Source organism: Chenopodium album, chromosome 4 (assembly GCF_948465745.1).
Source record: "Chenopodium album chromosome 4, dcCheAlbu1.1, whole genome shotgun sequence".
NCBI classification, from domain to species: domain Eukaryota; kingdom Viridiplantae; phylum Streptophyta; class Magnoliopsida; order Caryophyllales; family Amaranthaceae; genus Chenopodium; species Chenopodium album.
Window position 1 is genome coordinate 19,055,497 of NC_137837.1, and position 27,620 is coordinate 19,083,116.

Genomic DNA, 27,620 nt, shown 5'->3' on the forward strand with positions numbered 1-27,620 from the left:
TTTTTAAAATGGGTCTAAAAATTATTTGATTGGAACTTGAAGATTTTGGAGTAGAAATGTAGAGGATGAGGAGGGGATCAAAAATATGTAAAAAGTTTTGGATTTGGGTGAGAAATGAAAAAGAAATCTTAGAGAGAAGGTAGAGAGAATTTGAGTTTTAGAGAGAGAAAGTAATGGAGGAAAGAAGAAATGAAGGAAGAAAGAAGAAAAGAAAGAAGAAAAGGAGGCGGACACCTCTCGCGCCCGGTCGGGCGATCTGGACCATTTAAACGAGCAGTTCTCGCGCCCGGTCGGGCGATCTAAGTCCGAATTTCCTTAAATTCTCGCGCCCGGTCGGGCGCCCTTCGCCCGGTCGGGCGATCTAACGTTCAAATTTTCGCCACTTCTCGCGCCCGGTCGGGCGGACAATTTAGTTCGTATACGACGAATTTCGCGCTCGGTCGAGCGCTCGTCGCCCGGTCGGGCGAAAATACTTTATTTTGAAGACTAGCACTCGCGCCAGGTCGGGCGGCATTCGCCCGATCGAGCCCGAGGCTAATTATCTGCTTTCGTATTTTCTTATTTTCTTCAAAATTTGGCTAACTCTTTTCCTTATAACCTGTATAAACACTCATAAAAACTCATTAAATTCCCTCATCTCTCCTCTCATAAGAAAAACAGGAAAGAAAAACTAGTCTAAAAAGCATTGAAAATACGGGTTGCCTCCCGCAAAGCGCTGGTTTATCTAGGTCCCGCACGACCTTCTTACCAAGTACAATGACTAGGAACCTTGGCCTAACACTTGATCGGGCGGTTTCTCACCCGGTCTAGCGGTGTTTTGGCTGCGACGCGGCTTCCTGACATGCCCTGTGGGACGCCAATTCACCTTATCTGGTGGATCCTCCTTGACTTGGAATGGGAGGTCTTCAATGCTACGCACCAAAGATCCCTCTTTGATCTAGGGTTGCTTCAAATTATTATTGCATTCAGCACTTGCAACTCGATCTGGCGGAACACTTCCCATAGGCTCCAATCGCACAACTTGCTTGATTGATTCCACCTTTTCGTCCTCAAAACCAAGACCAACATTGTAGATTGCTATTTCTATTGCATTAACTTCCTTCTGCCATTTGTCTATCTCATTTGAAAAGAATGCAACACAAGATACCGCCTCCAAGGGATCTTTTTCAAGAGCTTGGGGCTTGTTAGAATAATTCTCAACCACATTAACACTAAAACATTTTTCCTCAGTCATTGAGCTTTTAGGGGTATTATTAAGATTGAAAATAACTTTATCATCCTCTACTGATAGTGTTAACTTACCACTTCTCACATCTATGATTGCTCCTGCAGTGTTAAGGAATGGTCTACCCAAACTAATTGGGGTTTGCATATCCTCAGCCATATCAAGAACAACAAAATCAACATGTATATAAAATTTACCTACTCTAACGGGGACATCCTCTAAAACACCTAAGGGGTATTTGAAAGAACGGTCGGCCATTTGTAGAGTAATATTGGTAGCTTTTAATTTACCCATATTCAACTTGGAACACACAGATAATGGCATGACGCTAACACTAGCACCCAAATCACACAATGCATTATCAATCAATAGATTTCCTATATGACAAGGGATAGAAAAACTACCCGGATCTTTTAATTTAGGTGGAGACTTATTTTGAAGTACGGCACTACACTCTGCAGTGAAAGTTACTGTCTCTACCTCACTAATAGACCTTTTCCTTATCAATATTTCTTTCATAAATTTTGCATATGAAGGAATTTGTGTGATTAATTCAGTGAAGGGAACTGTTACCTTTAAATCTTTTACCATCTCCAAGAACTTACCAAACTGCTTATCCAAGTTTGTCTCCAATTGACGATTGGGGAATGGAAGTTTGATAATTGGTTTTGGAGCATTATTGCTCTTGTCTGGAGTAGCCACCTTCTCTGGAGTCGTACCCTGCAATGTAGGATTAGATATGTTAGTATTATGCTTTAGCCTTGCAGGGCTGTTAACTACATCGTTTGGTTTAACGGAATCAAGATTAGCATTATTTAATAAATCAGGTTGATCAAGTCTGGGCATAGAGGGCCCTTCATAGTTTGAACCACTCCTTAGAGTAATTGCATAGGCTTGATCCGTAGGCCTGGTCGGCTGTGCCGGCAGAGCTCCCTGTTGGCGGGCTTGTAGAGTAGCGAAAAGTTGCTCAATTTGATTGTCTACAATTTTATTGTGTGCTAGGATTGAATCAATTGTTGCATCTCTACTCTCCATGTGCTTCTGCATATTAACCAACATCGCTCTAATTTTCACCAGAGAAGGGTCGGAAGATGAGGAGGGTTATTGTGGTTGATTCTTCTTGCCAGCATTGGGATGGTAATATTTCTGATGCTGTTGCTGTGGCGCCTGTGGTTCTTGTGGTGGTGGATTTTGAACATTAGTACTCTGGTAGGAAAGGTACGGATGGTTCTGATACCCAGGATTGTAGGTGTTGGAGTATGGGTTATTCTGCCTATAAGCTTGAAAGGCATTAACTTGCTCCACGGAACTCCTGCAATCTTGTTCCCAATGACCTAAAATACCACAATTTTCACAGAAAGCCTCATTAGAATTATTATTAATCGCAGAAACATTAGCTACATTAACAGTGCTAAGATTATCTAATTTTTGGCATATAGAGGTCAATTGAGCTTGCAAAAAGGATACAAAGTCAACACTATGTTTCCCCTTGTTAGCAAATCCTCTAGGATTCCCATATTGGGAATTATGTGTCGCCATATCTTCAATAACCTGACCTGCATCATCAACATTAAGATTCATAAATCTCCCACTAGCTGCAGAATCTAAAATTATTCTAGAGGAATTTCCAATGCCATTATAAAAGGCTTGGATTAACTGCCATTGTGCTAAATTATGGTGGGGGCATTCTCTTTGTAGGTCCTTGAACCTCTCCCAAGCCTCATATAAAGATTCATCGGCTTCTTGGGCAAAATTCTGAATCCCACTTCGTAGTACGGCTGTTCTATCTGCAGGATAATACTTGTTATAAAAATTCAGAACAAGAGTTTCCCAGTCAGTTATACAAAGTGCAGTTCTATTTAAGCCATTAAACCACAATTTAGCTTTTCCGGTTAAAGAGAAGGGAAAGAGAATCTCCCTGATTTGGTCTTGAGTGACCCCGGCTTGCCTGATGGTATTTCAATATTGACAATAGTCGGCAATGTGAAGATTCGGGTCTTCACCCTTAGCTCCACTAAATTGCTTCCTCTCTATCATCTTTTTAAATTGAGGTTTAATTTCGAATTGAGCCCCATCAAGAGCTGGAGTGGGAGTGAGATGTGGAAAATCTGAAAGCTTTGGTTGGGAGTAATCACTAAGCTTCTTTGGAACCGCCATCTCTGATTCTGCGTCTGATGATACCTCATAATCGCTAGAACCAGTTGGAGGATCGCGGTGATTATTATTATTATCACCGGAATCCGCCGGGATTTGCTTGTAGAGATTTTTCTGTCTATGGAAGGAACGCTCGACCTCAGGATCGAATGGGATGTACCCTGATCTGGAACACCTGGGCATAAACAAAAAAAAAAACTAAAAGAAAATATGAGATTTGCCGCAAAGAACTAGCGTTCTCTGAGACAAAAAGAAATAACCTAGACTACAAAAATAATCAGAAATAAAAAATAAAACCGTTTCCCCGGCAACGACGCCAAATTTTGACAGGGTAAAGTCGTATCCCCAAATCAAAAGTAATTCCTAAATCCTCTAACTAATGTAGATAGGGAAGTAGGGTCGAATCCACAGAGAAACGGGTCTTTCTATTCCTAATTAACTAATATAATCTAGATTATGAGGTAACCAAAATTTATATTTGAATAACAAACTAAACTACGGAAATCAAGAATAAGCAGAAAATAATATATAAAAGGATCTAGGGCATAGGTTCACTAATAAATAATATTCCAGGGTAGAATATAATAATCATTCATCAATGCATATATTAATTAGATTATAAAGGTCTTTCGCTACGTATTATAATCACACAATTAATTTACCGGTATTAAATCTCATCTTTCGAATCCCGACTTAACCATTTATAAATTAACCTGCCTATTGAAACTAGACCTAAAAATCAATTCTCATCTGTCGAATCTCGAATCAATATTGTTAAACACATGCATAAAAGATCAAGCCTAATCTAGTCATAGAGCATTAAATCAATCAATAGGAAATTAATCTAGCATTGACAATTAACAACAATAAATTACCCCTTCATATTATTTATTGATCCCCATAAACCCTATAAAGAAAACTACTCACACATAATAGAAACTAAACTAATCAAAGCAATAAAGCAAGACATGATTAAAGGAATAAAGTAAACAACTAAGATTAAGAGAAGAGAAATCGTTACCAAAATAAATCTGGAATTAAGAGTAGATTAAGAACAAAGGTTTTAGAGAAAGAAATATAAGAAAAACTATTAAGAGAGTAAGGAAAGAGAGAGAGAGAGAGAGCGAGAAAGAGCTCCTAAAATCGTATTACGGAGGAGTATTTATACTCTGTACAAATCCTAAACTAAAACAAACTAAAACGACGCTAATCGTCTCTTAATAATTACACGTGCCCGATCGGGCGAGGCACCGCCTGATCGGGCGCGCCTTTTTGCTCCAATGTTAAATCTCGCGCCCGGCCGGGCGCGTCACCGGGCGCCGAACTTAGCTTCTCCCGCTCGGCCGGGCGCGCCTCTGGGCGCCAACCTCTTTGGCCGGGCGGCTCTCTTGGGCCACTATTTGGACTACGATAGGGCTCCAATTCTTCGGGCCAATCTGGGTTTCCTCTTCCGGTCTTGAATACTCGGTCCATATGCCCCGGTATCACCTTTACCGAGCCCTTAATCACCGGTTTGATGGCTCTAATCGGCCCTGGGCTATAAAATCTGGTCGTGCTTCTCTAATGCTCGTGATTGCTCCAAAATATCTCGGAAAAATACTCCAAAAGTGTAAATCCCTGCAAAAGTCAACCAAATCTACGAAAACACTAGAAAACACCAATTAGTAATAAAAGTGGCTCTAAAGAGCCAAAAACACTACTAATTATGACTAAGGGACGGGGGTAAAATACTATATAAAATAGACACATCAGACCTGCAAAATAAAATTTGCCAAGGGACTCGTATAGACTATGATTGACTTGACACGACATGACATGTGTATAGCTTGTGATTGTCTGTATGTGTGCACAAACAACCAAAAATGCAAAAGCAAAAATTTTCCGTCATTTTTGTCACGAGACGAGTGGAGGGTACCGACTTTCTCCCAAAAAAGAAAGACGTGAAAACTGAACTTTTATTTTTAAAATTCCCTCGATAAAAAATTTTGAAAAAGTTTTTTGAACTTCCGAAAAACAAAATAATGAAAAAGGGAAGAAGTTTTGAACTTCCTCCTTGAGCAACACGAAATGAATCGTATGGATTGAATTTCTTGTCCTGAAAATAATGTATGCATGATGCATGTTCTTATGCCAGGAGACTAAGGACAATTACATTATGTGACACGATAGATGAATGAACTTAAGTCATGGAGCTAAGCATCATATATGGTGTAAAGAAGCGATCTTGAACGTCACTTAGGTTTGGAAGTTAAGCACGTATATAAATGAAGTGATTATGAACGTTGCTTAGGTCAAGGAACTAGGCACGATATGCTTTTATGATTACAAATCAAGACGATATGCTTTGTATGATTACAAATCATTGATATATAAATGTTGCTCAGCACATTAAACAATGAACATTGCTCAGGTCAGGAAGCTAAGCAAGTATACAACGTTTCTTCTAATCAATGTTGTCTTGAAAGATGATGAAGCATGCGCGGTAGGGAAACAAGATTTCATGATAAAGGGTTCCTAAGGGAAAGATGATATGGCTATGTATGTGTGAAAGAAGTGTGTGAAAGTGATACTAAGGTGAGGCTGGAAAGGCTATGGTGAAGGAAATAGATGTGAGAAGAGTCGAGATGGTGGCTCTTTAGGCTAGGTAGGCTAAATTATGTAGGTTTAAGCCCCCAAGCCTAGCTATAAATGGGTAGTGTAGGGAATATTTCAAGCATTACCCCTAGCTTGAACCCCACTGTGATCATACACTAAAGTACGGTGGCGTCCAAAGGGAAAGAAGATAGAGCAAAAGAGTCGCTAACAAGTTTTAGTTACTTGTAAACCGTTCACGAGGTGAAGGTTACACCCCTTAACGATCTAGGAGATCGTCAACTCCAATAGGTCTGGAACCATGAATGGAAGTTCGGGGATAAAGGTACAAATCCAACCTAAAAGAGATTGAACCTGCTCTAATAATAGGCCTCTACTTTATTCTGATCGTATTCATGTGTGCTTTCTGACTAACATGCAATCAATAGGTTTAACCCTAAACCTGTTTATCTATGTTGGTTGAATATTAATGCACAAATAAATCTATTATTGACAATCACTTGAATTATAATCAAATTAACCCTAACAAGATTATTAATTATCTTATTAAGCATGATTACAAGTACAAATTCCCTTTAAACATGCATAAAAAGGTGTGATCAAGAAATAAAAATAAATATATCATCAAGCAACAACAACAACAACAACAACAACAACAACAACAACAACAACAACAACAACAACAACAACAACAATAATAATAATAATAATAATAATAATAATAATAATAATAATAATAATAATAATAATAATAATAATAATTATAATTATAATCATACTATGTTAAAGCATAATAATAATAGTAAGATCCTAGGCATGATACTAACAAGATTAATAACAAGCCCTAGCATGTCACTAAGCAATAAAAATCAAAGCTTTAACCCTAACATGATACTAACAATCATAAATATTAGGAAGAACATAGGAAGCATCATACTTTTAATCATACTTGATATTAAAGTTACCCTAGACATGATACTAGGAAGATCAAAACACCCTAACATAACATTAGGAATCATAATAACAACCTAAGCATTATTTCTACATAATAACATCAATAAAAACCATTAAAGCACTTACTTGGATGCCTCGTACCTCTTTCTAATAACAAAATACACACGTTAGTAACTTCAAGGAAAATAATAAACAAAACAATTAAATTAAATAATTGAAATAGAGATTTGGGACCAAACCCTCATAAATTAAAACCTTTCACGTCTAGGGCGAAGGCAACTTCGAATTTGGCTAGATGTATATAGGTCTTGTGAATGCGGAATTTTGTAAGAAAAAGGTAGGTTTAGAAAGGAAAGAGAGAAGCTTTAGCTTAGAGAAAGTTGATGATTGTAGACTGGAGATTCCAGATGAGAATTGATGATAATTGATGGAGTTTTTAGAAGGCTATTTATAGAGAAAATCAGCCAAAAAGATAGAAATTCGAAACAGAGTTCTGACGCGCAAAAACGAGGTTAGTGCTAGACGCTGACATTAGCGCCAAGCGCTAATGACTGGCGTTTGGCGCTGATTTAAATTTCTGACGCGTTTTCTAAAATCAGATAGAAATTAACCGTACAGGAGGATAAAATCGTATTTTCCTCAAAAACATTCTTTTATTCTGATTAAAACTCTAAATAGTCAACAAAAGTCAATTTATCAATGCTAATTGAATTAGGAATGAAAAGAACCTTCTAGAAGAATCTAGAAGACTAAAACCATTTCTAATTGCATTAGGAATGATAAATCCATAATAGGCCCTCCTCTAGATCATTGGGCCGCATATAAGGCTCAAACCAGGCCCAGTTTAGTAATTTGGCCATAACTTCCTCAATATTCATCGGAATTGGGCTTATAATATATCGTTGGAAAACTCTTTTCAACACCTATCCAACTACACTATTATTGGACCCGTATTTTGGACCAACCAAACTGGATTGACTGTTTTCTTAAAATAGGTTTTCAAAAACAGAGAGAAGAGAAAAGAAATTAAAACTATCCGCAACACTAGACTTTCCACACTTTCACTTCATTCGATTACGATTGGACGTGAAAGGTACTCATCACCGAGTTTGGTTTTTGGGAGACACAAATGGGTGTCTACAGAAGCCCCCACTTTGACTGAGTTTGGAGAAACGCAAGTTTCGAAAACAAAAGTCAAAGTATCGATAGGGACGGAGAATGATTCAGAACGTTCTGCGATCCTAAATCACTCTTGTAACGCCGATACCTGCAAACTAGCTTTAGTTAAACAAATAAAAGAGTTAAGAAACGTGTATCTTGCACCGTCGAGCACACGTCTCTGAAGGTAACCGATCTGTTGCTGTATTTCTTTATTTCTGTAATTTTTTTGACGACCTCCTACAAGCTAGAGAATGCCGCCTGAAAACTGCTACGCTTGTAACTGCCTCCAATTCCGCCATGATAGACTTCTACAAGCTAGAGAACCCCATCGAAGATTGCTTCGCTTGAAACGACCTGTACAAGATTCCTTGTTTACTCCAAACTCACGCCGGTTTCGATCTATGTAAGTTTCCTCCAAACTCACGCCGGTTTCAATAAATTTCGCATGCATTTATTTACGAATTTCTTGAAAATTCGAAATTTAGATTGCTAAATTCTCTTTGTTTATCAATTTTTATGCCATGAAATTGCTTGATTATGTTTATATATTGCTTTGGGAGTAATTTGAGACTTGTTTGACTCAATTTGGTAAAGAAACGAACAAATCACCATTATTGAACCTCTTAAGGTCGGAAGACAATGTGGCTTGTTCTTGATGTTTTTGCTAGCAATTCTTGTCCAATTTGTCACAATAATTACTATAGTATTGCAAGAAATCGTTTGATTGCTTGAAAATGTCGTATATGCTCAATTTGAATTTGTGTTCTGTTTTTGTACTACGTACTCTGTTTTTTGCGAATATAGTATCATGCGGCTAGGCGAACCTTAGATACCATTGAACCTTAATTTATGATGATTCTGCATAATGTAGCATGACTAGACAACGAGGCTCTGGTTCACGGTCCCGAGACGTTCGACGGGAGCATGAGCCTGTAGAGGACGACGCTGATCCGTCCACTTCACTCGGCCGACTCCCTGAGTGGGATGAGCGGACTTTGTACTTCTCTCCCGTCCATCATATCTCTGAGAGGGTGAGACGGGGCGTCACAGTTGGGAGGACACGTTGTTACGGTTCCGGTTGCGATGGTTTGGGCGACCTGTACAAGATGTACATCGCCAAAGACGACGAGACGAGACTTCTATGGGAGTCTTGTGGACTGACTGCACTGTTTGAGACCTCGGAGGCCATGATTGCCTCTAGAGGGGGTCACCATGTAGTCCGTGCTCTGGTGGAGTTCTTTTGGGACACAACCAACACTTTTCACTTCCCTTGGGGTGAGATGATGGTCACTTCGACCAACTTCATTCTCATTACGGGACTGGAGTTAAGCTCTGTGGCGCTGCTGTTCGACACCGACATTAGCATCTTTTCTCCCGAGGTCGAGGAGCTGTTGGTTCCGATTGCTATTCGGGCTCGAGCTCAGGTGGAGTCTACTAAGTTCAGCGCGAAGGGGATTCGCCTTTCGACTCTAGCAGCGGCTTTTGATGCTGGTGCGACTACCCGAGAGCAGCGGGTGCACATATTTTCACTTATCTTGCTGTCAGGGACGTTTTCTCCCGACAAGGGTAGTAGGGCGCTGCTTTACTACCTTCCTGCTGTCCGTGATCTACACCAGATCGGGACTTACGACTGGGCCAGCTTGGCCTATGCTGATTTCATCCGAGCGTTGCGGGACTCGTGTTGACATCGGTCCTTTACGGGGAACGTTGCTCTATCAGGCTTTTAGAGGGCCGTAGAGGTATACTTTATTTCTTGTAAAGTTTAGCTCTAAATTTTAGTTAGCACTCGCTTATAATTTTTTGCTTCTTTTAGATCTGGTTCTGCGAGTACTTTCCCTCAGCTGTGCCGACGAGACCGTCGCCGTGCATGTTTCCAGTAAGTGCTTCCTGGGGCAGCCGCCGTGTGGGGATGTCCACTGCTTACGTTCGAGATTGAATTATCTCGGTATGGTTCTTTACATATTTGAACATTTTGTGATACCTTCGATAGATTCATGTCTAATAGGCGTTCTTTGCAGGAGTCTGATGTGCTGTACCGACCGTGGGTCGACTTGGCAGTTCCTGGGCTAGCCGTGCAGTATTCTGCTGAGCGTCGCTATTTCTTGGGGACTTATGGAGCGGTCGCGTATCTTGGAGAGAGGGTTGCTATTCAGCATTCCTCAGATACTTTTGTCGTTCCTGCTCCTCCGCCGCGTCACATGTTTGATGCCGCGAGGCTGGTGAGCATGTAAGAGGGAGCTGGTACCCCTTGGCAATCTTACACGATCCCTGGGCGGTGCTATGAGGAGGATCTACTGCCGTTTTTGGCTCCAGTTCCTGTACCTGCTGAGGATGTGGCGGTATGATTTTCAGCTTTTACTTTTCGTTAAGTAGCCCCCAAGTAATGCTTTACTGATTTTGATTTTCTTTGTCAGGGTGGTCCTGCTGAGTTCGTGCCACCTCATATGTCCATCCACTATCAGGGGACATACGGCTCGATTGGGCGAGCGCTTTGTGGAGCGGTCGATTCCTCGTCACCAGACTCGGGTAAGCTTGTTTATTTGCGACTTTTGTCCATATATGTTATGCATGTTTACTGACTTTCTTCTTTGACAGTTTTCGCGCGAGGTGGTCACGGCGATGGCACGATGTATAGATGCCTTCCGGAGCCAGCTCGTCCGAATGAGGAACGTGGCTACATGCCGTCGAGATGACGTCGTTCAGGAGGTTGCTTCCCTTCTTATGTTTTTGCATTACCGCTTCTAATTTGCATGTTTCTGATCTTAGTTTCTTTTGCAAGGTCAGCCCATTCCTTCTCGTACCCGCACAAGACATGAGGTGCGGAGGGAGCCGGCGAGGTGTAGCTCGAGATGTCGCCGCACTGGTTCAGGTGGTTAGGGCGGTCGTTCTGAGGCTACCCGTACCGAGGCGGTAGAGGGCTCAGGCTCTTCATCTGAGGGTGCACATGCTGCGCCGGTAGGCCAGGGAGAGGCTACCTCGGCTCTTAGAGGTGGTGGGATGTACGAGGTCGGCTCGTCATCGCAGCAGCCTCCGCAGCCTCAGCCTTAGGTTGATCTTGGGTGGACGGGTCCTGTGCTGAGTTTTCCTTCTCCCTAGGAGACCGGAGCTGGAGCTGGTGGAGAGGTTACTCCTCGTACGGCGCAATTTTATGACATGATGGGTGTACGTCCCCTGGCGCCGTAGTTTGTTCCTGTGCTTTTTATTATTTCATTTCTACTTTGTATAGAACTTTGCCTTTAGTTAGACTCATTATTTATACATGCTTGTATATACATACTGTTATGAGTTTATTCATCATTTATCGTTGTTTTTCATTTTTTATTATTGTTATGTGCATGTTTGTGTGTGCAAAGAATTGTGAAAATTAATTTTGCGCAAAAATTCCGTCATTTTTATTATTGATGGAGGGTATCCGACTTTCTCCCCCAAAAAAGAAAAAATAAAAGTCGCAAAAAATATTGGATTTATAAAATCCGAGAAGTAATATAATTAATATAATAGTTATATTAATTAAGAGGAAGGAATAAGTGAATTTTTAGAAAAAGATATAAAAGAAAAATAAAGAAACCGTAAAGTCATTGGCAGACTCGAATCAGGTCAAAACGAGTTTGTTTTTTTCGGAAAGCTCGTACGATAAGACACATTAGTGCCAGCTGGCGCCACGCGTTTTGGTGTAGCGCCAGGCTCTACACTTAGCATTTGGCGCCAATGTTTGGCGTCTAGCGCTAATGAGCGCTGAATCCGAATCCTTTCTGGATTAAAACTGTGCCGATTTTGTGTATAAATAGCCCCCTGCCCAACCGATTGTCTTCATAATTTCAGCAAATAAAATATTTTCTTAGCTTTTAGAAAAAAAAATAACAACATGTCTCTAGTCTCCAAAAGTTTTACCAACTATACTCATGAATGGTGTCGGTCTCTTAATGCCAAGGAGAGGAAAGAGTTAGATGTGTTTCACTTGGGGGGTATTTATAGTGTCAAAGGGGTAGATCTTGATTTAGATTTTATTCATACCGCTCTAGAATATTGGGATGTAGATACTCATTGCTTTAGAATAGGGTATGATGAAATTAGCCCTTTGCCGGAAGAATTCGGTGCTATTTTAGGCTTCCCAGCACTAGATCTTGTAGTAATCCCTAAAATAAACGAATATTATTATAAGGATTTTGAACGCTTCTTCAATTTAAAAGATAAAGATCTATCAAAATTAGTAGATGGTAGCATAGTTAATTTGAAAGAATTTGCTCGCCATTATTTTGATAGACCTTATTCTGAATCTTTCCATGTTTATAGAAGAAGGGCTTTTCTCTTTTGTATGCTCAATCAATATTTTCTCACTAGTGGTAAAAATAATGAGGGTCAATCAATTATATCCACTGTTTTAGAGCAGATTGAATCTGGGAGAAATCCAATGCCCTTAATAGTTGGAGAGACTATGCTTAGCCTTGATGAATTAAAGAAGAATCCAAAAGTGCCTTTTCGGGGCTCTCCAATGTTATTACAGGTAGAAAAATAATATTTTTAATTACAGAAATCAAAAATATATTTTTGTATAGTAATAATAATTTATTTGCATTGCAATTTTTACAGATGTGGCTAATGGAAAGACAAGAATTAATTAGCCCTCCAGACAACATTGAGAAGTATACTCCAAATTCCTTCGTGAGAAGGGAGAAACGCTTCTCTAAGATGGGGCGCCATGAATGGAAGAAGGTTTTCGAGTCTTATAATTTCGCCATCAAATGGGTCATCCCTTGGTGGAAAATAGAAAAGATGGTTGGTGTCAACAAGCAGCCTTTCGGCCGTCTTCCAAGCTTGTCCCGAATGACTTTTTATTATCCCTGCAGGGTAAAAAGACAGTACGTCCTACTTCAGACTATTCCTTCCGGTGATCTTCGTCGTCCCTATGAGTTTCCTGTCTCTCAGGAATTAGAAAAATTTGATGCTTATTGGAGCGCTAGACCTTTATGGGAAGTGATTACTCAAAAGGTTTCTCCTTCCTTGCCCAATGATGTGAAAAAGCGGCTTCTGAAGAAACCTTCAAAGGACGTGAAGAAAAATCAGAGTAAAACGGATGTGAAGAGTCGTCTAGGTGACAAAGTGATTCCTGTTAAGGAACGATTGGGTGAAAGAATTGAGTTCAAAACACCTACAATGCTTAAGAAGAAAAGTACTGCAAAAGATAAAGGAAAAAGGAAAGCTGACACCACAAAAAAGAAAGCTTGGGTAGAAAAGAAGCATGGGGTCCTAGCTAAGGGAGAGACTATTTACTCAAAGATTGAATGTAGGTCCTCTAAAGGATGCCTACTAGCTAAGGTTATGGATGAGGAAGATGACGCAGACAAGAATTGGAAAAGGGCTAAGAAAGAGAAAAAAGATTAAGAGCATTGCTTAATTTTCAATTATTAGACTTAGTTAGTTTTTTAAATTCAAAGTTAATTTATTTAAACTTTATTTAAATTCTATCAATAATGTAATTTATTTTATTAATGAAATTGCAACTTTTTAATTAAATTATTTACTTTAAATTTAATTTATTAAAGCAATGAAAACCGAACAAATAATTTTCCAGAAATTCTTTCGAGTACGGAAGTAAAAAATTTTCCGAAAAACACCGAAATATTCCTAGATATTTTTCAGTAAATTGGCGCCACGATTCTACGACTGGCGCTAGCTGCGGCAATTTGGCTTCAGGCGACGGAGGCTGTCGTCCAACGCTAATGTTCATCGGCTGGCGCCAGAACTTTTTTTGTGATGCCGATGTCTCGTCGATCTTCTATTGAATTTTTTATTAAGCCTGGGATGCGAGATTTGAAAAAAATAAAGTGGCCGCACCCGTAAAGGGTTGCCTACGTATCCTTTCTTAAGGAATCAGGCCAAACGTAGCTTTCTTGAGTATCCTACTCAAGTAATTATGGGTAGTATTTCTTAAGTTGGTCAAGATTTTTCATGTTCGAGAACTCATTGCCATCCATGTCAGTTAATTTTGCTGCACCTCCTGACAGAATTGTTTTGACAATGTAGGGTCCAGACCAATTAGGTCTGAATTTTCCCCTTGGATCTAAAACATTTTTCCTTAATGCTTTTAACACCAAGTCTTCTACTTTGATGTTTTGTGTCTTGACCTTCTAGTCGTTTTTCATCAAGTAGAATTAGCTCCTCATATCTTGCCCTAGTCCATTCAACTTCATCGAGTTTTCTTTCTAATGCGATGCGTAGAGATGGAATCTCTAGTTCGACAGGTTGTACGACATCCATTCCATAAACCAAGGAAAATGGCGTATTTCCTGTTGATGTGCGAATTGACGTGCGATAACCCCACAATGCGAAGTGAAGTTTGTCAGGCCAATCCTTGTAATTTTCCGTCATTTTCTCGAGGATAGTCTTTAGATTTTTATTAGCTGCTTCGACTGCTCCATTTGCCTCAGGTCTATAAGTGGAAGAATGATGATGTTGAATGCCATATTTCTGTAGCAATTCTTCACATTCGGCTTGAAAGTGAGTTCCATTGTCACTTATCATTTCATGTGGGACTCCGTATCGACAAATAATATTTCTTTCGATAAAGAGTGCTACATGTTTTGCGGTGAGTTTAGCGTATGATTGTGCTTCGACCCACTTTGTGAAGTAATCAATTGCCACTAGGATATATTCGTGACCTCCTGTTCCTGGTGGAGTGATTTTTCCGATGATGTCAATTCCCCATGTAGAGAACGGCCATGGCGACGTGTAGGTGTAGAGCAAGGATGGAGGAACGTGTTGTAAATTAGCGTAGATTTGGCACTTAGGGAATCTTTTTACGTATTGATGGCAATCCCTAATCATTGTAGTCCAATAGTATCCTTCTCGCATTATCTTTTGGACTAACATCTTGCCATTTACGTGAGTTCCACAAATTCCTTCGTGGACTATCCTAATTGCTCTTTGGGCATCCGTTTTTCCTACACATAATAGAGCTCGACCCTTAGGTACCCTTTTATGTAGCTCGTTGTCTATGAGTACGTATTGGGAAGCCAAGAGTCTTAATGCTCGTTTTGCTCTTTTGTCAGCATGGGGAGGGTATTCTCCTTTGGTGACATAATTGAGCATATCCGTATACCACAGTTCTTCTTCTTCTTCTTCTTCTTCTTCTTCTTCTTCTTCTTCTTCTTCTTCTTCTTCTTCTTCTTCTTCTTCTTCTTCTTCTTCTTCTTCTTCTTCTTCTTCTTCTTCTTCTTCTTCCTTGATTAATTCATCATATTCTTTAGCTTGAGTATATGCTGGTTTGTGCCTTTTTTCTATAGTTAGAGGCATTTGCTTGATTTCCGTAGGAATCCTAACCATTGAGGCTAGTCTTTCCAAGGCATCAACAAATTGATTTTCTTCTCAAAGTAGATATGTGTATTCTACCTTCTCTAACTGATTAGTAAGGGTTTCCAGCTAGGTTTGGTAAGGGGCTAGACTTTCGCTCCTTACTTTCCACCTTTTGGAGATTTGATTGATGATTAATGAAGAGTCTCCGAATATCCGTAACTTTTTTACTCCCAATGCCAAAGCTGTTTCAAGGCCTACCACGCATGCTTCGTATTAAGCAACGTTGTTGGTAACGTCGAAATCAAGCTTTATGGAGATTGGAACATGCTCTTCTTTAGGTGATACTAGTAATACTCCAACGCCACATCCCTTTTGGTTTGAGGCTCTGTCGAAGTACAAGGTCCAAGTATCATCTTCGGTGACCATCAAGTCTTCATTTGGAAATTCGTTGTCGTGTATTGGCGTCGAGTCTTCTATTGGAAAGTCCGCTAGAAAATCTGACACCACATATCCTTTGATAGCTTTTTGTGGCATGAACCTTACATCAAACTAGGCTAAATTGACTATCCATCTTGATATGCGCCCATTGAGTGTAGATTTCTCGAATAAATACTTGAGTGGATGTAATCGGGAAACTACGAAGACTGTATGCACGAGCATGTAATGTCTTAACTTGGTTGTGGCCCACACCAAGGCGAGGCACAATTTCTCAAGTGGTGTATAGCGTGCTTCATATTCGAGCATTTTCTTTCTTAGATAGTAGATCACATTTTCTTTGCCTTCTACTTCTTGTGCTAGCATAGCTCCCATTGTCTCTTTGGTAACTGTTAAGTACAGCCTAAGAGGTATTCCCGGAAGTGCTGGTGCTAATACGGGAGGATTTGCGAGATAGGCTTTGATCTTTTCAAAGGATTTTTGACACTCGTCATCTCATATTACTGGTACATTCTTTTTAAGCTTTTTAAAGATTGGTTCACATATTGTCGTCAATTTTGATATGAACCTGCTTATGTATTGCAACCGGCCAATAAATCCCCGAATCTGCTTCTCGGTTTTGGGCGGTGGCATTGACATGAATGCCTTGATCTTGGTTGGGTCTATCTCTATTCCTCTAGAGCTTATGACATAACCCAAAAGCTTGCCTGAGGTGACTCCAAAAGCACACTTAGATGGATTCAACCTCATATTTTATTTTCTTAACCTTTCGAAAAATTTCTTAAGGCTACTTGATGGCCTGGGTGATATTTTGACTTTACAATCATGTCATCCACATATACTTCGACTTCTTTATGCATCATGTCATGGAGTAAGGCAGTCGCTGCACGTTGGTAAGTAGCACCCGCGTTTTTCAACCCGAATGGCATTATCGTGTAGCAGTAAGTACCCCATGGTGTTATGAAGGTTGTTTTCTCCATGTCTTCTTCTGCCATGAGAATCTGATTATAGCCTGCGTATCCATCCATGAATGAGAGAAGTGCGTGATTTGCTGTGTTATCCACCAGAATATCGATGTGTGGTAAGGGAAGTCGTCCTTTGGAATTGCCTTATTTAGATTTCGATAGTCGACACACATTCTTACCCTTCCATCCTTTTTCGGAACTGGGACGACGTTGGCGACCCATTTGGGGTATTTGGATACCTTGATGAAACCTGCAGTTATTTGTTTTTGAACTTCCTCTTTTATTTTAAGAGCTACGTCGGGTTTCATTCGACGTAACTTTTGTTTTACAGGTTCCATTCCCGGAATTAGTGGTATAGTGTGTTGAGCTATTTCTCTATTAATGCCAGGCATATCTTCGTATGACCAAGCAAATACATCGATGAATTATTTAAGCAAGATAATTAAATCGGTTCTTTGTTGTTCATTAAGTGTTATTAGTTCGATTTTAACTTCTCTTTTATTGGTTGAATCATTTGAGATATCAACCGTCTCAGTTTCTTCAATTATCGGTGTCTTCTTTTCAAGCGTTTCCATTGCTTTAATAAGTTCTTTTTATTTTTCATTGTTAGTTAAGCAATGCTCGTTACCTTGGGTTAAAGCAGAACACAAGGAGTAAGGAGAAGACATCATATTATTATACTCTGAGATCATTACATCAAAGAGTGATATGTCCTTAGGGACTTGATAACTAACTATTTTAGGGGAAGGGATAGAAGGAGGAGGTGCTACAACTAAAGACCTAGATGACTCTATAGGGAGAGACTCAGACTCAGACTCAGACGACTCTTCGAACATCGGTCCTTGTCCTATCGTGATGGAGATCTTCCTTCCACTTGGAGTAGTCACCTTGACGGTCTTGCGCCACCCTTGTAGTGATCCTTCCGCTGGAGTGATTAGCTTCAAGGGATCGAAGCTTTCACTTTGTAGGACTGTCTGAATTAGCGAGGAATTATCCCCTTTGTATGTCGGCTCATCCTTTTCTCGCCCAAATAATAATCCCATGACATTAAAGTCAAAGCATGGGGGTGCTTTCTCCTTATGGACAGGAGTTGGGATTTCGTATGTGAAATAGCAATCTAATAAAAAATTCAAATCCCGGTTTCCTTATGCCATTAACGACAAATGGTTCGGGAAATTCGTAGCATGGATAGTCCTCTCCTTCTTTTATAAATTGCCCATTAAGGGTAAGAGGGTACTGATCCATTGGGATTGCTTTCTTTTGAATGCGAGCGTCCCTACGTGCCTTCGACTTTTCCTGCTCGCTTGAGATCTTTCCGAGTCGGTTCGAAACCAAGTCCGAAAGTGTCTAATTTAGGGAGGCCAGGTGATTCCAGCGGTTTTGCTATTCCTTTCTTCTTTCCTAGGGTCATCCCAAGAAAATGTCCTTGCTTCTTTAGAATAGCATTCACGATCATGTTGGAGTGGGGGTCGCGGCAGAGAGGGGTCCTTTCATCCTCCTCGATTAAGGAGACCTCTTCATTAAAGCCCCACAAATCTTCATCGTCTTCATCGTGCTCCACATTAATTATTGGATTCTCTATAGATTTAATTCTCATAGGCAAAGCATCGATGGTAATATGAATTCCTCCAACTATAGCTTTTACTTGTTGGTGGAGAGATGAGGGGACGACCTTTAGGTCATAAAGCCAAGGGCGTCCCAACAATAGATTGAATGAAACTTTAATATCTACTACTTGGAAAGTAGTAGCGTGTTCTATTGCTCCCGCCGTTGCATTCATAGTAATCTTACCAAGAGCTTGACGACGAGTGTTGTCATAGGCTCTTACTCCTTGCGTTGACGGGGTTAAGTCTTCATCCCTTATGCCTAACATCCTCGCAGTTCTAAGTGGACAGACATTAATGGTTGTTCCATTGTCTACAAGAGTCATAGGGACGTTCATTCTCTTGCAAACCACTGTGAGGTTTAATGCCTTATAGTGTTTGTCACCTTCTGGGGGCAAATCCTTGTCAGAAAAGGTGATCAAGTTGATGGGACTAGGGAGATCACTCGTGAGGAAATTAGCCAACCCCTCAGGAGTGGTGTCAGAATCTATCCATATTTTATCCAAGGCATTCATTACGGCCAACCTATGTTCTCGAGACGTTGCCAGAAGCTTCCATACGTTCATTTCAACTTTGGTTTTCTTGAACTGTTTGACGATGTCATTATCTTCTATGATAGGTATGGGAACTAGATGTGTGGTTGGCATGGGTTGTGTCAAAACTGGAGGTTGCATTCTCCCGGATCTTGTGAAGACGTCTATTGATGAATCTTCTTCTACCCAAAAGTCATCCATGGCATATGACACCGAAGGTGGAGGTCCTACCATGTCTTTTAATAGACGTCTTCTTCTTCGCTGTCCCAAACTCCATTATTTTTTGCATCCTCTTCTTGTGGAACTTGGACTAGCTTCTTATCATAAATCATTTTCTGAATAAAATCCTTGAATTTAAAACAGTTTTTGATAGTATGACCCCTTGATTAATGATATTGACAATAATATCTATCTGTCCTTTTTAATGATTCAAATGGTCTCGGTTCGAGAGGTTTGATCTCGCCACTCTCGGAGAGCATTTCGAACATTTGTGCGTATGGGATCCCAATTGGAGTGTAGAGTCTATTACTCTTCTTGGGTTTATCGGTTACTTGCAAAGAAAAGTGTTTCCTCGTTCCCTTGCTAGCTAGAGGTAATGAGATCTTATTGGCTTCCACAAGATCTTGAATGAGGTTTTGAAACCTGTAGCATTCATTTGTGGTATGACTGTTTCCTCGATGGTACTTGCAGTAGGACTTGGGATCCCACCTTGAAGATCGCTTTTCTGGTGTTGGATTCTCAGTAAGGCCAATAGGTTTGATTAGTCCTTGATCATAGAGGTGATAAAAAATAGCATCATAGGTCGTTCCCATGGGTGTGAACTCTCTCTTAGGTTTATTTTTCGAGAGTGGAACCTCGTCATATTTCTTCTGAAGTTCTTTTACAACTTTGAGGGCTTCGCGTAGCAAGTGCGATCCTTCCATCATAGTTAGTGTAAGCAATTGTAAGTCCTCTTTACTTGCTAATTCTGGAAGGTCATTCATGGCGTCGAAAAAGATCTCCTCCTCTTCTTCGATAGCATGGATTTCTTTGACAGGTTTGATGAGAGACGAGGGATCAACCTCGTTTTCCTCATCAGAGATGGCCAAGGAGTGAGCGAGAGGCGCATCATCAATACTTGGCTTCTTACTGGCAGTGGGCAATGGTAGCTTGTTGTTGTCGATTAAATCTTGGATAGTTTTTTTTAAGCTTCCAACAGTTCTCGGTAAGATGGCCCCTACCTTGGTGATACTTGCAATGTGCATTGGGGTTCCAGTTAATAGGAGTTATAAGACCTTTTGCATTTAATCGGTCAAATACGACGTCATAACTCATGCCAATAGGAGTAAAGTTCCTCCTAAATGGTTTCTTTTGTCCTTGATTATTCATAGCAAGGACTTCACTTAGGTTAAAAGTGCTAACATTGTTTTAGTGGGTGGTTTTGGAAGAAGAAGGATTGTCGTTCTTCTTGCCTTTCCAGCCACTGTTGGAGTTATTGTTGGCAGCTTTCAACTTAGTCAGGTCGTCTTCAATATTAATTCCAATGTCGTAGACGGCCTTGAAGGTGTGGAGATTATTCTGATATTTGAGATGCTTGGAGTACTTTTCTTGAAGGTTTTTGATGAATAACCTTACAGACTCTTTTTTACTGGGCACCTCAATCATCTTAGCTAAGGTTTCTCTCCATTTGTTAAAGAATGAGGTGAAGCCTTAATTCTCCTTCTGCTTGAGGATTTCAAGTTCCCTATGGTCGGTCTCAACTTGAATATTGCATTTGTATCTATCAACGAAAGCATTTGCTATGGACTCCCAGGTGGAGGTTTTTTCTTTCTCGAGAGAAAAGAACCATTGCTGGCAAACGGTTTCGAGAGATAGTGAGAACAGAGAGGGGAACACTTTCTTGTCGATACCCTTAATACTCATTATTGTTTAGAAGGCTCTTAAATGAAAATAAGGGTTATCAGTTGCTTTGAATTTCGGGATGTCGTTGGCATTGAACTTCTGCGGAAGAAGATCCTTGTCCACCAAGAACCCTTGTGAGCTAATCCCTTGAAACTTGTAGTCACTAGATAGCTTGCTCAGACTCTATTGCATGAGGTCCATCTGTTGTTGTTTCACGGGTGCATTGATCTTGAGGGTTAGAATCTTTAATGCCTCAGTCACGGTAACCAGTTGGTTCCTGAGCTCATTGACTTCTTCTTGTGTTTCCATTACTGTCCTAGCTTTCCTCTTACGAGCAATGGGTTTGTCGAAAAGTTGGACTTGTACAAAAAGATTGTCTTTGATTAACCGCCCTTCCTTTCTTGACCACGCGCTGTAATTTAAACCATTTTTGTTTTAATTATTTGACTCAAATCGACCTTGACTTTACGGTTTTAAAGAGGAAAAATAGGTGCATATTTTTGGCAAAAATAAGGTATATATATTTTTAGGAATCAATTATGGTATTTAATGAAGTGATTTAAATTGGAGGATTAATATCCGACTTACCCCCTAAAAAAATGACGAAAAAAAACGCGCATACAAGACTTTCTTAGACATGGTCAAAAGTGTGTATTAGTGTGTGCGTTATGTGGTGAGTGTAAGTGACATGCTTTGACTTTTGTGTAAGACCATGAGACTTAGTGCCTAGACTTAATTAATGACTTAACAAGGCATTATTATCAGTAAAAATTAACCGAATTAATTAGCAAACTGTTAATTGGACACAAAGTGATGACTCGAGCAATAAACCGAACTGTCGTCAAAACGACAGGACTGGCGCCTCTCTTTGCAGTGTAGCGCCAGACGAAAGGATTGTCGCCAGGCGCCACACTCCACAGAGTGGCGCTACAGCTCAAACTTTGGCGCCATTGCTGGAGCGTCGATCTGAAACTGTTTTCGGTATTATTGCTCAACAAGGGTATACCTACAGTCGTACTAAGTCAACTCTGATTAAATATTAGACTTTATTTACTCAAATTAATTAATTAATTAATTAATTAATTAATTAGGCAAAGTTCTTTTAGTCATTAATGTATTTAATCTAAGCACAAGTCAAACAAACAGTTAGGAAAAACACATAGAGTATGCACAACAAATAATGCACAATTAGTCAAGTAGGCACAATATGATGCAATGAGTTTGCAACCTAACCATGGCTTTAGTTCTCTAAAGTTCGGGATATGGGTTAGTCAATAGAGGGTCCATGGTTAATTGTCCGGATGCACCGCGTGGAAGCCTAACCGTGAAGGGTTGGCTCGAGTGGATGGGACATCGCAAATTTAGAAAAACTCGCTTCCATGGTTTGGTGAATTCAACATTCTCGGATGTACCATTTGTTGCTCAGAGCGTTCAATCAGATGGAGCATGAATTCCCTGAGGGTTATGTCCATATGTAAAACACATATGAGTTTCAGAAAAATGAGAAAAACTCAATCAGGAAGTAGGATCGAGCAAACAATGCTAAAAACTGGTCGAAATTAGAACACATATTTCTGGCTCAGTATTGGAAGAACTTGGCGCCAGCAAACAGAGGCCAACGCCACTTTTTGGCTTTACCGCCTGGCGAAAGAGGTTGTCGTCTAGCGCTAAAGTCAAAATACTGGCGCTAATCTTTGTTCGCTGACGCTAGTTCCTACATGCCTCGGCAGCTTTCTGTGCTCGATAAAATTTTCCAGTTTCGCGCAGTGTTATTTGATCCTAGTTGTGAAAGATATTCCTCAAATTTCCTACGTGTAAAAATCCTATGTTTTAACTCATTACGGATGGTCTTTCCAATGAGATCTTTTTTATGCATATGACAATAATGTTAATCAAAATTACGCACATGAAATACTTAGAACTTTTCGAGTCTTATCCACTCATTCTAAATCATTGCCGAAATAAATTTCAGAAAATAAAATAGAAATCGTCCCCAGTGGAGTCGCCAAAAATTGTAAGGAATATATCAAGCATTACCCCTAGCTTGAAACCCACTGTGATCATACACTAAAGTACGGTGGCGTCCAAAGGGAAAGAAGATAGAGAAAAAGAGTCGCCAACAAGTTTTAGGAACTTGTAAACCGTTCACGAGGTGAAGGTTACACCCCTTAACGATCCAGGAAATCGTCAACTCCAATAGGTCTGGAACCATAACTGGCAGTTCGGGGATGAAGGTACAAATCCAACCTAAAATAGATTGAACCTGCCCTAATAATAGGCCTCTACTTTATTTTGATCGTATTCATGTGCGCTTTCTGACTAACATGCAATCAATAGGTTTAACCCTAAACCTGTTTTTCTATGTTGGTTGAATATTAATACACAAATAAATCTATTATTGGCGATCACTTGAATTATAATCAAATTAATCCTAACAAGATTATTAATTATCTTATTAAGCATGATTACAAGTACAAATTCCCTTTAAACATGCATAAAAAGGTGTAATCAGGCAATAACAATAAATATATAACCAAGAAACAATAATCATAATAATAATAATTATTATTATAATCATACTATGTTAAAGCATAATAATAATAATAGTAAGATCCTAGGCATGATACTAACAAGATTAATAACAAGCCCTAGCATGTCACTAAGCATTTTCCTCAAAAACATTATTTTATTCTAATTAAAACTCTAAAAAGTCAACAAAAGTCAATTTATCAATGCTAATTGAATTAGGAATAAAAAGAACCTTCTAGAAGAATATAGAAGACTAAAACCATTTCTAATTGCATTAGGAATGATAAATCCATAATAGGCCCTCCTCTAGATTATTGGGCCGCATATATGGCTCAAAGCAGACCCAGTTTAGTAATTTGGCCATAACTTCCTCAATATTCATCGGAATTGGGCTTATAATATATCGTTAGAAAGCTCTTTTCAAGCCCTATCCAACTACACTATTATTGGACCCATATTATGGACCAACCAAACTGGATTTGCTGTTTTCTTAAAATAGGTTTTCAAAAACAGAGAGAAGAGAAAAGAAATTAAAACTATCCGCAACACTAGACTTTTCACACTTTCACTTCATTCGATTACGATTCGACGTGAAAGGTACTCATCACCGAGTTTGGTTTTGGGGAGACACAAATGGGTGTCTACAGGTAGGGGTAAGAATTGGATATTCTTTGACTCGATCATGCATGGATATGAATATGAATATGGCCGCACCTCGATGTGAGGTTGCCTACGTATCCGTTAGGAATCACGCCGAACGTAGCTCTAACCGAACTTTGCACAAGTGTATGTACACCTCAAAGAGTTCTTTCAAGGGTTGTAATATGGTTAAGTTGATGGTTTAAAGAAGAAAAGGGTACAAGGCTCAAGACTCGAGAGAATCCCCAAGATGTGTAATTGTGAATTTGAAATTTTTTAATTTTACAAGTTTTTCTTTGATTTTTTTTTCATTGTTTAACTTGTTACCGCCAAGAGGGACAAGAAGTTTGTTATTGTTGATACTTTGATTGGAAGAAAAGAAGGAAGGAATGACGTTCCCCTTATTCTTCCAACTCTTTCCTAGTGATTCTTGAACTCTAGTATTATGGAAAAATGAGCTCACTTAATTCACTGACTCAATACTCGGATTCGAAAGGAAGAGTGTATGAAATAATTTTAAAAACCAATGGGAAATACTCCACTCATTCCTATTACGACGGAAAACGACGCATGCATGGTCATAGTATACGATCATAAACAATATAGTGCATTACTCGAAGACAAAGTGTGTGCAACGACTCAACATGTGTGATTATGTGAGTTTATTAAGACTCGTTGTATGATCGCATGGATATAGACATGAGGACGTTGTGAAAAACAAAAGATCCAATGACCAAATAGCACGGAAGACTAAGAGACAAACTAACTTGATTAATTGTGTCCAATTTTAATGTTTATGCTATTTACTAGGTGAAAACGGTCCATTGGCAATCATTAGTCATAAATAAGATCAACAACAATCAAAGACAAAGAACACATGTTAAGGTTAGTGCAAAAATCGACCACAAGAAACTAGGAAGAGGACTAGAATTCTAGAAGAGTTATGACTCATGGGTATAAAAAAATAAATAAAAATAAAACTAAAAATCTACAATCCTATGTTATACGAGTTGAAACGGATTAAAGGACTTGGCTAAGACTAGCTTAACACGAAAAGATATTAAAAAAAAAAAAAAAAAGAAAGTTGACGCTAAAAAGACACCTAAACTGGACATGCTTTAGTATATCGGTTATAACTTTTTATCTGTGACTCTGATTGGGACGAAACTAATTTCAAATGAAAGATAAAACTCAGGGCTAGAGATCCATAGGTTGCACGATACGTAACTCTTTCTAGAACTCCGGATATGACCAAAACAAGTTGACACTTATGCAGGAAACGAGAATAATAATCCGATTGACTCAAAATTTTTATTTTAAAAAAAAAGTCTATAGCTGGACTCTAATAAAAATAATAAGGGTTTAATAAGAGAAAAAAAAAATTAATTTAAAAAAAGCTAATAAAAAAATTCACATATAAGCACATTGTCACACATGATGCAATGAAGTTCGCAACCTAAAATCAAGTTCTATGTTCGAATATGGTCAAGCTTATTTGTATGTCAAAGGGTACCATTATTAAGAGTTTGGACGCGTTAGCAAGGCAGCCTCCCTGGAGGGTGTATGCCAATGGGCGGCTCTGCGAGTTCGTGATGAAATCGAACTCGACTCCATGGTTTGGGCGGATTTAAAAACTCGGTTGAACCCTTATTGCCATGAGCGTTTTCGGGTTGATAGAGCTTAAATCCCCCGGGCAGCCACATACGTAGAACACGTACTATTGTGGCAAAATAGGTAAGCTAAAATGCATATGCATATGTGACAATGCCAATTAAATCGCAGGAATACAATTCAAGAATCTTTTAAGTCTCATCCACTCATCTTAATTAAATACCGATCACGCAAATCGATAAATAATCAAGAATCCTCCCTAGTGGAGTCGCCAAATTGTAGGCGTCGTTTGAAGTGCGTGTACGTTAAGCATGTGGTGAATATGATTGGCACTCATAGGAAGTGAGAATTGACATATACGATTAGGGACAAGGAAAGTAGGGAGCCGCCAACAAGTTTTTAAGGAACTTGTAAACCGTTCACGGATCATTAAAGGCAACAACGATTAAGGGACATCGATTGGCAACAACGATTGACCCGTGAAGGATACACCCCATTCATAATCCATGATTTTAATAACTCCATATGGTTCGGAACCACGAAAGGAGGATCGGGGATGATGGAGTGAGTCATGGAGTCACATTCGCCCGTATTGGCCTCTACTCGATTCTTATAGTGAAAAGTGATTCCTGCGATCTCAAAGACATACGAACAAAATATTCAATTTGCTCCAAACTATTATTAAGCTAAATTTGTTGAATATTAATGCAACATATAATTCTAAAATATTAGTGATCACTTCAATTAACAACAAGATTAAAAAGGAACCTAAGCTGGTTGTTCAAATTATCTTATTAGGCGTGATTTTCAATTACATATTCTCATTAAACATGCAATATAGTGATCAATAAATAAATAATAGAACAAACATAAATATTGGAAGCAATTCAACAATAATAGCGTTAGTCAAATCAAATATAAAATAACCTAATCATGATACTAGCAATATTAAAATAAAATAAGTAATTAAATTAATTAATTACTCACATTCCGCACGTTCCTTTAAATTGCTACATCATTAAAAATATAAAGCAAATGAAAATTAAGTTAAATAAAAAGTAGAGTTGATTTAGTCCAAACCCTAAGTCAATTATACCTTTCACGCCTTGGTTTAAGTATAGAGCTTTGGGTATTATATGGACTCCTTGGAGTGCTTAAAGGAAGGAATAGTGAAAGAATGGGGAGCCTAGTGTTTAGGCTAAAGAGGGAGAAGAGAATTTGTAATACCCCGTATTTTTATGTATTTTTATTAAGTATTTAAGTATTAATAAAATATATTGTCAAGGGCTCAAGTATTTTAATTAAATATTTTAAAGGGTTAAATTATTTTAAATATAAAGTTTTATAAAAGTAAAATATGTTTTGGGCCAAACATTTATTAATTCTTGGGCAATGTAAATTATTCCTACATACTCTTATTGGAATAACCCATTCCAAAACCCATAACTTAAGCCCTACCCCATAACTGAAGCCCACATTTTTATAAGCCCAAATTTAACCCTACGCTTTCTACTCTATAAATACCCCATGAATCCCCAAAAATTTCCCACACAAAAAGGTTAGTCTTATTTTCTCTCTCCTTTGTTTTATTAATTTGTGTAATTATAATTATTGATTTATGGGTTTTGATTTTATTGTTTGAAATTAATTTAATTAGTATCAAATTGTATTTTGATGATTGAACTTTATAATTTTCAGATTTTGTAAATTTTATAACCTAGGGTTTTTAATTATTGAAAATCATGATTTTAGGGTTTTTATGAATAATTGATTTAGGGCTTTTATAGTAATGATGTTTTGAAATTTTGGTGATTATAACTACTTATTAGTTTAACTTAATTCCAGATTTATTTTGAACACGCAAATTCATGTCTTAATAATTAGATTTCCGTTCGTTAATATTAATCTCGTTTTAATCCCGATCAGGTTCTAAACTCCTCCGATTTTGATAAAAAAAAGTAGTGTTTTTCGAGTGGAAACAACGTTTTAAGAAAGACTCACTACTTTTGGTAGTGAGCACTACCCTCTCGTGGCCAAATTCAGC

At 38.9% G+C, this 27,620-nt stretch overlaps 1 non-coding gene across 1 annotated transcript; it reads left to right on the top strand.

The window, feature by feature from the left end:
• Positions 1–2,894: 2,894 nt before the first annotated feature.
• On the top strand, positions 2,895–3,001 carry LOC145629553 (small nucleolar RNA R71). Its single transcript, XR_014111719.1, has one exon. It is a non-coding gene; the product is annotated as a small nucleolar RNA R71 (small nucleolar RNA).
• Positions 3,002–27,620: the final 24,619 nt, after the last annotated feature.